The sequence below is a fragment of the Crassostrea angulata genome, unplaced genomic scaffold (genome assembly GCF_025612915.1).
Source record: "Crassostrea angulata isolate pt1a10 unplaced genomic scaffold, ASM2561291v2 HiC_scaffold_167, whole genome shotgun sequence".
Classification (NCBI taxonomy): domain Eukaryota; kingdom Metazoa; phylum Mollusca; class Bivalvia; order Ostreida; family Ostreidae; genus Magallana; species Magallana angulata.
Window position 1 is genome coordinate 2936 of NW_026441720.1, and position 13347 is coordinate 16282.

At 33.8% G+C, this 13347-nt stretch overlaps 1 pseudogene; it reads left to right on the plus strand.

The window, feature by feature from the left end:
* The first annotated feature begins 435 nt into the window (after positions 1 to 435).
* LOC128169662 (hemicentin-2-like) overlaps positions 436 to 13347 on the plus strand; it is a 307406-nt pseudogene continuing 294494 nt past the window's right edge.

A 13347-nucleotide genomic window follows, 5' to 3' on the forward strand; every position in this document is an offset into this window, starting at 1 on the left:
AGGGTCGTTCTCATTTGTACATCTTTCTGTGAATTATTTGCTAAGTTTCATATTGATAATCTTTCAAGTTATCTTGAATGCTTCCCATTGATTTTGAGCTAATGCCGGTATTTGTGATTAATATTTCTAAGTGTCTTGCAGCCAAATGTTTTCTATGGAATCCAATAAGTGTCATAAGCTATATGTATATTTAGTAATGTCTTACTATATCAATTATTAGTGAATAATAGTTACTAGTAAATTTATTTTGTATGAAATTCAAAGTGTCTCATTGTTTCTTTTGTTTATATTCCATGGCTCTTTTAACTCATTATACATTAGTACAACAATCATCCGTGAAATGTTTTACATAGGAAAATGAGAAAATCTTTCAAAACCGGTCCAGGGTGTCCTCGTGACAGAACAGTTAAAGATCTCGTACTCAGGTAATCCGCTATGGAGGCTCTGGAAGTGCCAGTTAAAGAAAAATTCTTCCCGGAATTCTTCAAAAAGCGATGTTAGTTGGCTTATAGGTCTGGCCAAAGCCAAGTTTGAAACTGCCAAAACACGACTCAGATTTACTGGATCAACAAACAGTCGTTGGCGAGGCCAAAGTGAAACGAGAAAGAAACTGAACTCTCAGTTAGAGCTACTTGCACAGCAACGGGAAACAGCAGCACTAGAAGAGGCAAATGCTTTTGATGCTCTCGACCAAGAATCTCAACTTTCATGGAGTTTGCTTCCAAATACAGATCATGTAGACCCCTAGAACAAAGGCATAAGGCGAAGAAGACAGATGTATAAAAATGTGTTAACCAACACTCCACATATTTAGGATACATGTGATCCAAATGTAAAGAAAGAAAATGACAGATATAGTGTACATCCTGAAGTAGAACCTAACAGAAAGGTAAATCCAAAGAATTCTTCGTTCACACCAAACAACTCAGTCACACGTGATTTAACACGATATCTCCTTACGAAAAACTAACTACTTTTTTGAATCTTGTCCTTTGATGATCGACCGAAAAGCTACATGACATGGAAAGTATAATGCAAGGCAGTGATAAGTGAACTAGATGTTCCATCTATTGAAGAGCTTAATTTTCTGTTAAAGTGGAATGGACAAGACTCTAAGAGACATTCGATTGAGCAGAAATGATGAAGTCGTCGTTAAAGACAAGACTAGAGACATTCCGAAAGCTAACTACAAAGGATTCAAAGAAACTCTATGAACTCTCAGACTTGGTGTAAAAGATTTAGTCCATTAGGTGTATAGAACGTATTATATCTTTACTAGGTCATAATGACTCCTCAACTGGTGTAAATCCCATTGTAAATAAATTACCATATAATCTCCAATTTAAAAAAACATCCTCAGCGATTAGATACACGAACGAACCTCATACGGCATTTCCACCGTTCACCCACTTAACTGAATTTTACGAGAACAAAGTAGCATCAGGAATAACCTAAGTTTTTTCTTTGACAAAAAAAAACATTTGTCATACAAATACACAAATGTGTCAAACTATGTTCAGAAAAACTCTGTCGTTGTGAAGAACTAACACTCATTATGAAGTTCAGAAGACAACAACTAGTACTAAAATTGTTCCATTGCTTGCAATTGGAAAGCCGTAATATAATTAAGCTTTACGGAGTCGTATACCACAAATTTGGACTATGTAGTAGAATAGATGCTTGTATAAAACATTTTTTCACCATTTTCTCCAGATATTCTTATGTTAACCATGTAGCTCCTTTTGTAACAGATTTTAAATCTTATTGCCTTGGTTTTTGAAAAGAAGATTTTGAAAGATTTTCTCATTTTCCTATGTAAAAGTTCGAGCTTCCACTGTGGTCCCGCCCTACCCCAGGGATAATGATTGAACACACTTGAATTTACACCACCTTGGGATGCATCCACACAAGTAACCGCATACTTGGCTAATTGGTTTTTGAAAAGAATGTTTTTAAAGATTTTTCTCTTTAGATTCCTATGTAAAAATTCGACCCCCACTGTGGCCCGATCCTACTACTGAGTATTATGATTTGAAGAATGCCTCTACCCATGTTACAGTATTCCTGGCCAAATGGTTTTTAAAGAAGATTTTTAAAGGTTTTGTTCTATATATTCTTATGTGAATTCAACCCCCATTGTAGCTCCATCCTACCCCAGGAGATCATGATTTTTTCAAACTTGAAACTACATGTACACTTCGGATGTTTATACACAAGTTTCAGCTTTTCTCACTAAATGGTTTTGCGCATGCGAAGAAGATTTTTGAAAAATGCCAACAAAAGTTTTAATTATTCCTACTTATCTCTCTTTGAATGAAGGTGTGGCCATTTATTTTAACCAAATTGAATCCCCTTTACCTAAAGATGCTTTGTACCAAGTTTAGTTGAAATTGGTAAGTGATTCCGGAGAAGTCGAATAATGTAAAAAGTTTTCAGAGAGACAGACAGACGGACGTCGGACAAAATGTGATCGGAAAAGCTCACTTCAGCTTTCAGCTCCGGTAAGCTAAATTGAAATTCTTAAGAGAAACAAATATGTTTTCGATATTGTGCTTTAACCACTCATGTCAAGAAAAACTAAAAGGAGAATGTGACATGCAAAGAATGCAACAGTGGCAGTCATGCTAAAACCTAACATATTGATACACCATTAGTGACTCTACATACAGCTGCTTCGACTCACAGCGGGGTGGTTCCAATTGTCAATACTTCAAAGTGCACTCAGAGATGTGGTAGATTTCCTGGAAAATTGAAAATGATTGGAAATTACTCGTGCTAACTACTGTAAGCAAATGTACATCTTCAAGAGCGTATTGACAAATCGGGTTTGTGCATACATCATGATAGATAGTCAAAATAATCGTACTTTACCCAGTTCACAACTCTTTGATTTGCTCGGAAATAAAGAACATAATGTAGAATATATACAGAATGTAGAATACATACGTGTACCTATCTCATGTGCAGGAAAAGAACGAGCTGCGGGGAGGCAAAGAAAAATGACATAGAAGTAAAATCGATGGATCAATTTGTCAGACTGTAACTTTCTGCTGTTACTGAAAGCAGCCATCTCCCTAACAATCGCGAGGAAATTCCAACGGAGGGGGTAGCTCGGAACCATACTCATATACTTGACATTGCCCAGTACATGCCACCGTTGGATGATAGCGTCCAAATTATGCAATTGATTTCAAGAGACGTCATTCAGGCTCTCCATGTTCTGGACCAACGTACTGGACCAGCTTATACCCCTTATGCACAGAAACTTCCATTAGAATAAGCCACGTAGGTGAAACCTGTTTAAGTAGTTCTTGCCAGAATTGTTCAACATCACATAAACCAGCTTTCTTGATAGTGGACGTGGTATCGTGCTTAACCCTTCCCAAAATCAATTTCGATTATGTGAGAAACAAGACGTTATACAGCCTGAGAGTAACTCCATTTCCAGATAGTCTGTATCATGTGTAATTCAAACAGGCATCTTATCTAGTTTTTTGTTATTTTAGAAAAAGGCTGTAGACAAGGAGACCCTTATTTCTCCATGCATTCTTGCCATGTGCTGAAATACTTTAAAACATAACAAAGATATTAATTAAAGGAATAAAAATAATGTTAATGAATATATGATATTACAGTATGTTGATGATACAGTTAAAAGTCTTGATGGATCAGAAAATTCACTCAATGCAACAATGAAAGAGTTAGAAAAGTTTTATATAATGTCAGGGTTTAATATGAATAATGGAAACACCCAGATTGTATGGATAGGTTGTAAAAAATACTCAGAAGACAAAATCTGTTCAGAAATTAATTTTGATTGAACAACAAACTTTCAACTTTTGGGCATTCACTATGATGTGAACCTAATAAGAATAAATAAACTCAATTATGACAAAAACTTGTTAAAATAAAAAATATTTTTAAACAACGGAAAAGCGTAACATTACAACAATTGAAAGAATAACTCTTTTAAAATCTTTAATCATATCTCAACTTAACATCTTATTTATAACGTTACCAACCACCCCCCACCCCAACCACCCCCGATACGGCCTCATGCGGGGCACGGAAAGGATAAGTGGAGTTGACCAAACCCAATGCCTGTAATAATTAAATAGCATTAATTTTATATTTTTTTTTCGCTTTTTTTAAAATTCAAATTATAAGATACAAACATACATGATGTATTAATAAGCCAAACTGCTTTTGCATTCATCACAAATTTTCAAGGATACCAAGTGTGTTTAACAGTGCATTGAAACAATTGCGTCAACATTGAATATATAATGAACGTTTACTAGAAAAAAAATTTACATATTAAAGCACATTGTGTATGTGTGTGTGTGTGTGTGTGTGTGTGTGTGTGTGTGTGTGTGTGTGTGTGTGTGTGTGTGTGTGTGTGTGTGTGTGTGTGTGTGTGTGTGTGAGAGAGAGAGAGAGAGAGAGAGAGATTAGAAATCTATTGGGTAATTAAAATTGATTATCTTTTTATCTGCTTTTTATTAAATATCGATTTTTTTTTGTCTCAAGTTTATTTTTGCCGACTGGGCAAACCGTTTTTTGGAACGCAGTTTGTCATTTGCAATTCAAAAGTGAACTGCAAATAACAGTACCGTTCAGTGTTAGTCAGAACCCCATACAGTGCCGTACAGTGGGGGAGGGGGCACAGTGATGGTCAGTGGGTAGTTACAGTGTTGTCCAGTTGACTACAGTGGAATACAGTAGCTATGTACAGTAGCGTACAGTGGGATACATTGGGGTACAGTATCTCTGTACAGTAAATGTACATGTAATGTACAGACAATGTCAGTCAATTTTCGGGAATATCAGTGACGGTAGATTTTAATTCAGTATAGAAAACTAACAAAAGTACAATGTATGACTGTAGTAGTTTGTAAGGGGTTGGTGGACGTAGTCTGTTGCAATTTGGCATTGAATTTTCAGGTTATGCTTAAAAAACCCAGCTTGAAATTTACCTTTTAAATGTACATGTTTTACGTAGCACGGAACGATCTATTCACCAGTAAACAAAAAATATCAATACGCCCAGTTATAATCACTTAATTTGTTGAGAGTTTGGTATCGTCATTTTTCAACTTCATAACCCACGTGTCTTCCATAACTTTTAAAAATATATAAAGTAGCACATTCATCAATAAATTTCTAGAATTCTTGCACATAAATGTTTACCTGTAGATAGGCAAACTGGTTTCTTGAATTTCAATTTATCACTAGGGCTAATTTGTTAATATAATGATATTGATTTCTTATACAAAAGTGGCTCTCAATGAATCTTTAAATTACACAAGTCGCCAGGATGTTTTAGAATGTGTGTTGGGGTGCCCTCAAGATGTGTATTAAGATAAATGATATGTAAAATATCAATTCAATGGCCATGAATAGGTCTTTTATAAGAAACATCAATTAGTTAGACTTCCCCAGCTAGAATATATGATGACAAATATCAACAAAAAATATGGGTTTCTTTTTAATGTGCTGGTATTATTCAGAAGTTTGAAAAATTATTTCTGCATGAAAACTTTTTATAACCATGCTGAAAGATAAGAAAATTTGATATATGTAAATTTGCCTTTTGATTCTACATTCCACAGTTAGTGTTTATAATGTTTCCTTGATTCCGAGTAAAAACCAACTGACGATAAGAGAAGGCATCCAAAAAGTAATCCAATGTGTAGTCAACAGTGATGCATTCCCTGCTCCGACCATCACCTGGTACCTGGGTTCTAAAGACATCACTAGCAGAGCGGGAATAAATACAACCCACATCACTCTAACGGAAAACAGAATAGACAACGGCAAGACCTTAGAGTGTAGAGCTACAAACAACAACAAACTACCAACATTTGGAAACACAATACTCAATGTGGAATGTAAGTTCAGAAATAATGGAAGTAAATACCGTTACTAAAAATGGAAGTAAATACCGTTTCTAAAGAAAAAAAAAAAAAAAAAAAAAAAAAAACTAAATTGAACGTTTTAAAGGACATATCGCATGTTTCTAAAGTATACGACATTTTACATTTTTTGGCTTCCTTGTGTATCTAATAATTACTCCTAATAGTTTGTTAACGGTATAAAAGCGGTAATTAGCCATAATATCAATTTAAATTATAGCCCCGATCGTTTAAAAACTCGTTAATTAGATAGCGTGTCACGTGGTGCAGTGACGTCACATGCGACCTTCTTCGAACAGCTGATTGTAAACAAATTGTAGGATTAGCATTATCTTCTTTAAATTTTGACATTCATTCACCATGTAAGTTATTTTTTTTACATGCTGACTAAATTAAAAGAATCTTATTATTCAGTCGTACATGTTTGAGCCACCAGTACTGATAAAATACGATGATATAGCCGAAGAAGCGACGATGAAGTCGGCAATAACGATCAAATTTATCGACGTGTAAACATTGTAAACACAATTAGTAAGGATTGTAGCTCAAATAAATCTGTTAAAGGTGTTTATTTATTAAAATCTACAACAGTCTTGGTTTTTGGCGTTCCTCACGACTCAGAATGTTCATTATTGTAAAACTGTGGTGCACAAGAAGTTTGTTTCTTCGGCAGTAACTGATCACAACTTTCTAAGGTTGTTTACTCTATATTACACTGGATTATAAAAGCAAGCAAGAACGTTTTATTGTTTATTTCTGTAAGATCCCATCTCCGTATTTTTTTTATCCTTGTACGTATAAATGTATATCAACAAACTTTGTCTATTTCTCGCGTAAACAATCAATATCGACAACTCGATCCATGACTTCTCCCACAAAAAATAAAACTCATAGAAATCTCACCTCCCGTACTAAAATTATGATTTCTGCAGAGGTGAGCTACATGTATGAATGAAGAAATCATTTATACAAAACCGATGCATACATGAACGTATAGTTTAACAATAAGAAAAAGAAAACAGCTAATGAAGCGAGGCGGTATCCAAAATGGCGTCCCCTCTCGTTATTTTCCTCCGATGAACTTGCGTTTTGTACACAGGCCCCTGTGCATAAACTTCTATTTTTTTTCTTTTTGAGAAATGAATAAGATTTATTTATGAAACTATAATTACAAAAATGTACCATATAATTAATAATATATGAATTGAATGTTTATTTATAAATCCTCTCGTCGACAGATAGACCCCCATTTGTCACAAGATTTCCGCATATTAAACAAACAACAGTTCAAATCCCCATTTTCGGTGGCTAAAACACCCGCAGGAGGCACAGAACACCATCATGTCCCGTTATCGACAATTTAATAGGTGATAATTAGTTTAATCGTCGTTTAAATCTAATCCAATTACTAAGATGGCTAACAGCACCTTCTCGCTCGAGGGTCGCATATGACGTCACATATCATGGCGGGTATATCGAGAGAGAAAATATGCATATCGCGACATTTGAATTTCATCGCTTTCAAACTCACGAATTAGGCAGAATATTTTATGAAAACGTTAATAAACTTGATTTATAATGAGTATAGAATGATTTTATTTTAAAAAATCCGAAAATTGAAAAACATGCGATATGTCCTTTAAGCATATTTAAAATTTAAGATGAAACATGAAGGTAAAAATATGATAATGATATTAGTCAACATAGAGCTCGTTTCAAAATATCGTCGATTTTCCCAATTGGTGACAGCCAATATTTACGTCAGCCGCTCGTTAGACTCAGTCAGCCGTTAACTTCGCCGGTGTAATGAAGAATAATGACCCCCGTAGAATAATGACCGGGGGTCATTTTTCTACGTAGAATTATGACCCCCCGGTCATTATTCTACGCAGAAAAATGACCCCCCGGTCATTATTTTACGTAGAAAAATGACCCCTTTGCCTGAAGAATAAGTGTCATTTTCATAAAAATGAACACACTCCACATGAAGAAAAGTGACCCCTGTAGAATAATGACCCCCTTGTAGATTAAAGTTTTTCAGTATATTTTTTTATTATTTGTGAAATAGTCTTTACACTATTGTTATTTTTACTGCTGCAGTTTACAGAAAGTAACAGAAATTATAATTCATATTCAAATAAACTTAAAGTGAAAGAAGGGGTATGTCTTAGAAAATAAAAATCCTTCCGTTTATAACAAGATATTGACGTATTGCATCGGGATATGGTTGTCATCTTAACAATTACATTTTCATATATCTATGGTGTTCCGATAGGGCCACTTCGACCTAAGTTGCAAAGGCGATAGTGCGAAGGCGAATGAGCAAAAGTGCGAAGATGCGAGACGAAGTGCGAAGATGTGATGCCTAAAGTGCGAAGGTGCGAAGGCGAAGGAGCGATTCTACTATCGCTCCTTCCCAACTTTGCACTCTGGCCTTCGCATCTTCGCACTTTCGCCTTCGCCTTTAATTTTTTGATTGCATTCAGTCTCGGTCGATTGCATAGAATTAATACAGGTACGAATGTTTATAAATATTTGAATGTGTACATGTAACATATATGTTTACCAGTGCTGGCTATGACTAATCATTATCTACTCCACACACAATTTAATGTCCGCCATAATTTGTACATTTGCACTTCTAGACTCCTGTCACTTACCAGCCGTCTGTTTACCGTGGACCAATCACAGTAACATTCTAATTTCATTATGCGACACTTTTTGCTCATGCATGGATCTAGAGGGGGAGAGGGGGTCCGCCCCGGAAAATTCAATATTAATAAATTTACGCAGTAAAACGGGATAGGAGTCCGGACCCTATCCCGCTGGATAATTTTATTTTATTAATTTTATAAAAAAAATTCCAAAATATGCCTCGGAACCCTTTAAACGATGGAGAGCTCCGCAATTATAAAACATAGGTAATTATAATTACAGATTACAAAGCTCACCGAGACGAGCCATCACCTTTATGAGGCATCACTTTTATGAGACCACCTGTATCATCATATTATATGAAAACCATCCTTTATTATCATGGATATTCATGGATTCTGTTTTAACACAATATCGTATATCATCTGTTAAAAAATTGTATGATAATCATATGTTCATATGTTAATCAATACAATAATACAAAATTAAAATTGCATCCTATCATACTTACAATATATATCATATAATACCATAAAATACCTTAACAAATTGTGAGATATATTAAGCATTGAATCATTATTTTTTGAAAGATATGGTCTCATAACTGCAACGGTATGTGGATACAAATTCTATAACGCGCTTTAGCGCGTTATGAAAATTTGTTTGCACTCATCGTTTCAAATAATGAATCAATGCTTGTATTTATGTTTTTTAACCATGTATTTCCTTCCCGCAAATATGATTTTTTTTAAAGCTCTGCCTTATTCAACGAGTAGTGCGAAGTTAACAGAATGGCCACTGGAACAGCCGAAATATGCTGACAAAAATAGTGCACAGCTTTTTAAATTCTAATAACACAATTTTATTTTTCTTTCTGTAATTTAATGAATTTACTCTTGGTAAACTACATGTAAGAAATTAATCAATTGAATTCATTTAACTGTCAAAATATATTTACATCAATGAAATATTTATCAGCGTAAGTATAATATCAGGTAGTTATCCTATTTGAAGTCGCGAGAACAGTCAGTTCTTGTTCTTCGAGAAATACTGAAGGAATACTAACTGTATTCATACGCACCAGATTTGGTGATTGGGTCTTCTGTTTTGTGCGTAAATATCACTCAAATCAACCAATGCAATTTAATAGAGGGAAAGAAAGTGAATGTAAATATTATAGCATGATATTGTATTCTATGATAGAATATAATTTGAAACAACATTGTATCATATCGAATGATACAATATCATGGGATAAAGTAAAATATTATAAAATACAAGCATATTATATACATTGTATCATATGATACAATAATATATATTAAAATATTTTAAAATACATTTTCATGTGTTATGATAATATATCATATAAACCAATATCATATTATACAATAGTGTATGATACAATATCATTGAATAAACAATATAATATCATAGGATGCAATATTATATATTGCAATATCATATGTAATAGTATCATGTGATTAAATAATGAATAATACAATTTAATATTATACAATACTGTATCATAATAATCAATACTATACATAACAATATTATGATACAATATCATATCATAAAATCTCAAAAAATTGCTACAATATTTTATCGTATCATATAACGCTTTACAATATAACATATGGTAATATATTGTATCCTATTTAACAATAGTGTTTCAAATCATACAATACTTTATCATAGGAATCATGTTACATCATTTAACAACAACCACATCTATCTATCAAGCACGTCTGAGTGAGGTAGGAGATTTCTTTGGCATTCTTGACATTGGAGATCAGGCTCTGCTCCCAAAGCAACCTCTACGTTTTATTTATAATATAGTTAAATCAACTATGCAAGCTATCATCTATAAAACATGTGACCTGTTTCAAAAAACTAAACCTCATCAAGAATCATAAACCTATGGCTCTGATTCAGCATTCAAGCCTGTCAGGTGCATCAGTATCATAAGACGCACCATCCATGCACGATTGGTGAAGGTAGGGCCAGTTATAACTAGGATATCATCATCAGAGGACACAAGCAATTAAAACGTTTACCTCCTTCAGTATCTCCAACATACGGCTCTGATTCAGCATTCAAGCCTGTCAGGTGCATCTGTATCATAAGACACACCATCCATTCAGGTTAGGTGAAGTTAGGACATGCAATAACTAAGATATATATTTTGAGCAGCCTTTATAATGGAGATCAAGCTCTGCATCCGAAGTTACCTATGCGATTCATTCATATTACAGTTTAATCAGCTATGCAAGTTTGAAATAGTACTATTATCTATTAAACATGTTACCTGTTACAAAAAACCTTAACATTATCCAGCATCCGAAACCTATGGCCCAGATTCAGCATTCAAGCCTGTCAGGTGCATCAGTATCACAAGACGCACCATCCATGGAAGTCTGGTGAAGTTAGGACAAGTAATAACTAAGATATCATCATCAGAGGGCGCCTGTTTCAAAAACTTTATCCAGCTCATAAAACATTAACCTCCTCCAGGATCCGAAACCTATAGCCCAGATTCAGCACTCAGGCGTGTCTGGTGCATTAGTATCATAAGACACACTATCCATGCAAGTTTGGTGAAATACAGACCAGCAGTAATTTAGATATTGCTATTAAAGGGCACCTGCAACAAAAACTTTAATCTGTTACGAAAACCTTAAATTACTCCAGCATCTGAAAGTTAGGAACCAGATTCAGTAGATCCAGATGCATCATCCATGTAATTTTGGTGAAGAGAGGACAAGTAATAGCTTAGTGAAGGGGCTGCAACTAAAACTTTAACCAGCTCCGGTGTCGTATAATTAAAGGTCCGTCCCGTAAAAGGGTCCGGTCGGACCTTTAATTTTAAATTTAACATTTAAGGTCCGCCTTTGCTATAAAAGGGTCCGGCCCGTATAAGAAGAGGTCCGCCTAACATAAAAGGTCCGGGGTTCATTTCTTTCTTTTTAATTTCGAGAGTTTTAATTTTAATTCAATTTTAAGTCCCAAAGTGAAGGATATTAATCAATTTATCTTTTTAATTATCCATGTATACATGTATTTTTATAATTTCTGTTACTTTCATTAACATATTACATGTAACATATTAGAATCAACACCCATAATCAACCCAACCACCCAGCCCGAACCATTACATTATATGCTCTCTCTCTCTCTCTCTCTCTCTCTCTCTCTCTCTCTCTCTCTCCTGGTATTTCCATCTTGATGATGTGTCTCACTTCTTAACTAAATATTCATGTGTAATATTTGATTAATTTCAGCACTAAAAAGCAACTTTACGGGATAAGTATGGCTTATTCTATCTTCTTAATATTCATTTTAACAAAAAAAAGTTTCTAATATTTAACCATTTAATATTGTCAAAGAAAATTGAGAGGGAAGTTAAGAAATACAGGTATAGATAAAAAACCATAAATAAATCTTACAGATTATTGTTGTTAAAAGAAATATCTTCTCAAGGGAATTCCATGCATTTCTATCTCTTACATTAGGATTTGAGTCAAACCATTTGTTTTGCTTGTCGTTTGTTTTAAATTTTATCTTTGTTTTTGTTTTGATAATTTTATCATGATAAAATTATCAAAACAAAAACAAAGATAAAATGTAATCTATCCTTAATTAAGGATAGATTACATTTCATTAATATGAGCAAAATAAAAACGATATCCCTAATTTTGAAAATATTCAAAGTTTTTCAATTAAGTAATTTCATATCTTTCTTATAAAAATTTGTTTGCTTCTAATACAAACATTTAGGAAATTTTGGAGTAAGTATCTGTTTTTTTTGTATGTAGCATATACTATATGATTAATAAGTCAATAACTTAATTTAACATATAATGCTCTTAAGGTTGAATATCACATCATCACAAAATGGCTGACTGCTGATCGAAACGACATTTCGTTTTATCAAAACGATTTCATGGACTGAAACATGTAACTTAATCAATGGCCGAGTGGATAAAGTGTCGGACTTGTGATCCGTATATCCCGAGTTCGCATCCCGCAGAGGTTTTTTTTTTGTTACTTACTGGAATAATTATTTTATATATTCATTTTTTATCCCCAAACTGCAATTTTTTCGCTTATTTGACATTTATACAGTTTATTTATCATTATATCTTTCATTATCAAAAAATTTCCTTTTTATTCGAGTGACTTTTTCCAGGTGTGTTATTCTACCTCAACAAGGAGAGTGACATCTTAGTTTAAGAAATCGTGTTCATTCCTTTTAACTTTTTACAATGAAATAAAATGAATTCAACATATGACGAAAGTAATAATGAATAATCAACTCTTGTACTTTTCAGGTGAACATAGGTATACTCTATACCTGTGCCCCTTAGAGGACCCCTTAATTATCTAATTGTCTAATCTTCTACACTCACATATACGTGTATCATTAATTTTGTTTTCACAAATATCATAACACGCATTTCTTTCCGGCCCCTCCATAATAAAAAAGATAAGAAGGTCATTAGATGAAAATCAAAACCGTCACACATTTACCTTATTTTAAGATTATTTCAAGGAGACGGACAATCGTTTGAAAATTAATTCCAGGGGTTTGTCACAATGTAAAAAAAAACGTCGGATGAAACTTAGTTACAAACATGTTTTACTACTTCTTTTCAAAAAAAATTAAATAACACTAATTTTTCTGTATTTTTGGGGATACAATGCATGTACATGCAATGGGCCCCACTTCTATAACTGAAAAGTAAATATAACTAGATGCGATCTTGTTGCGAGC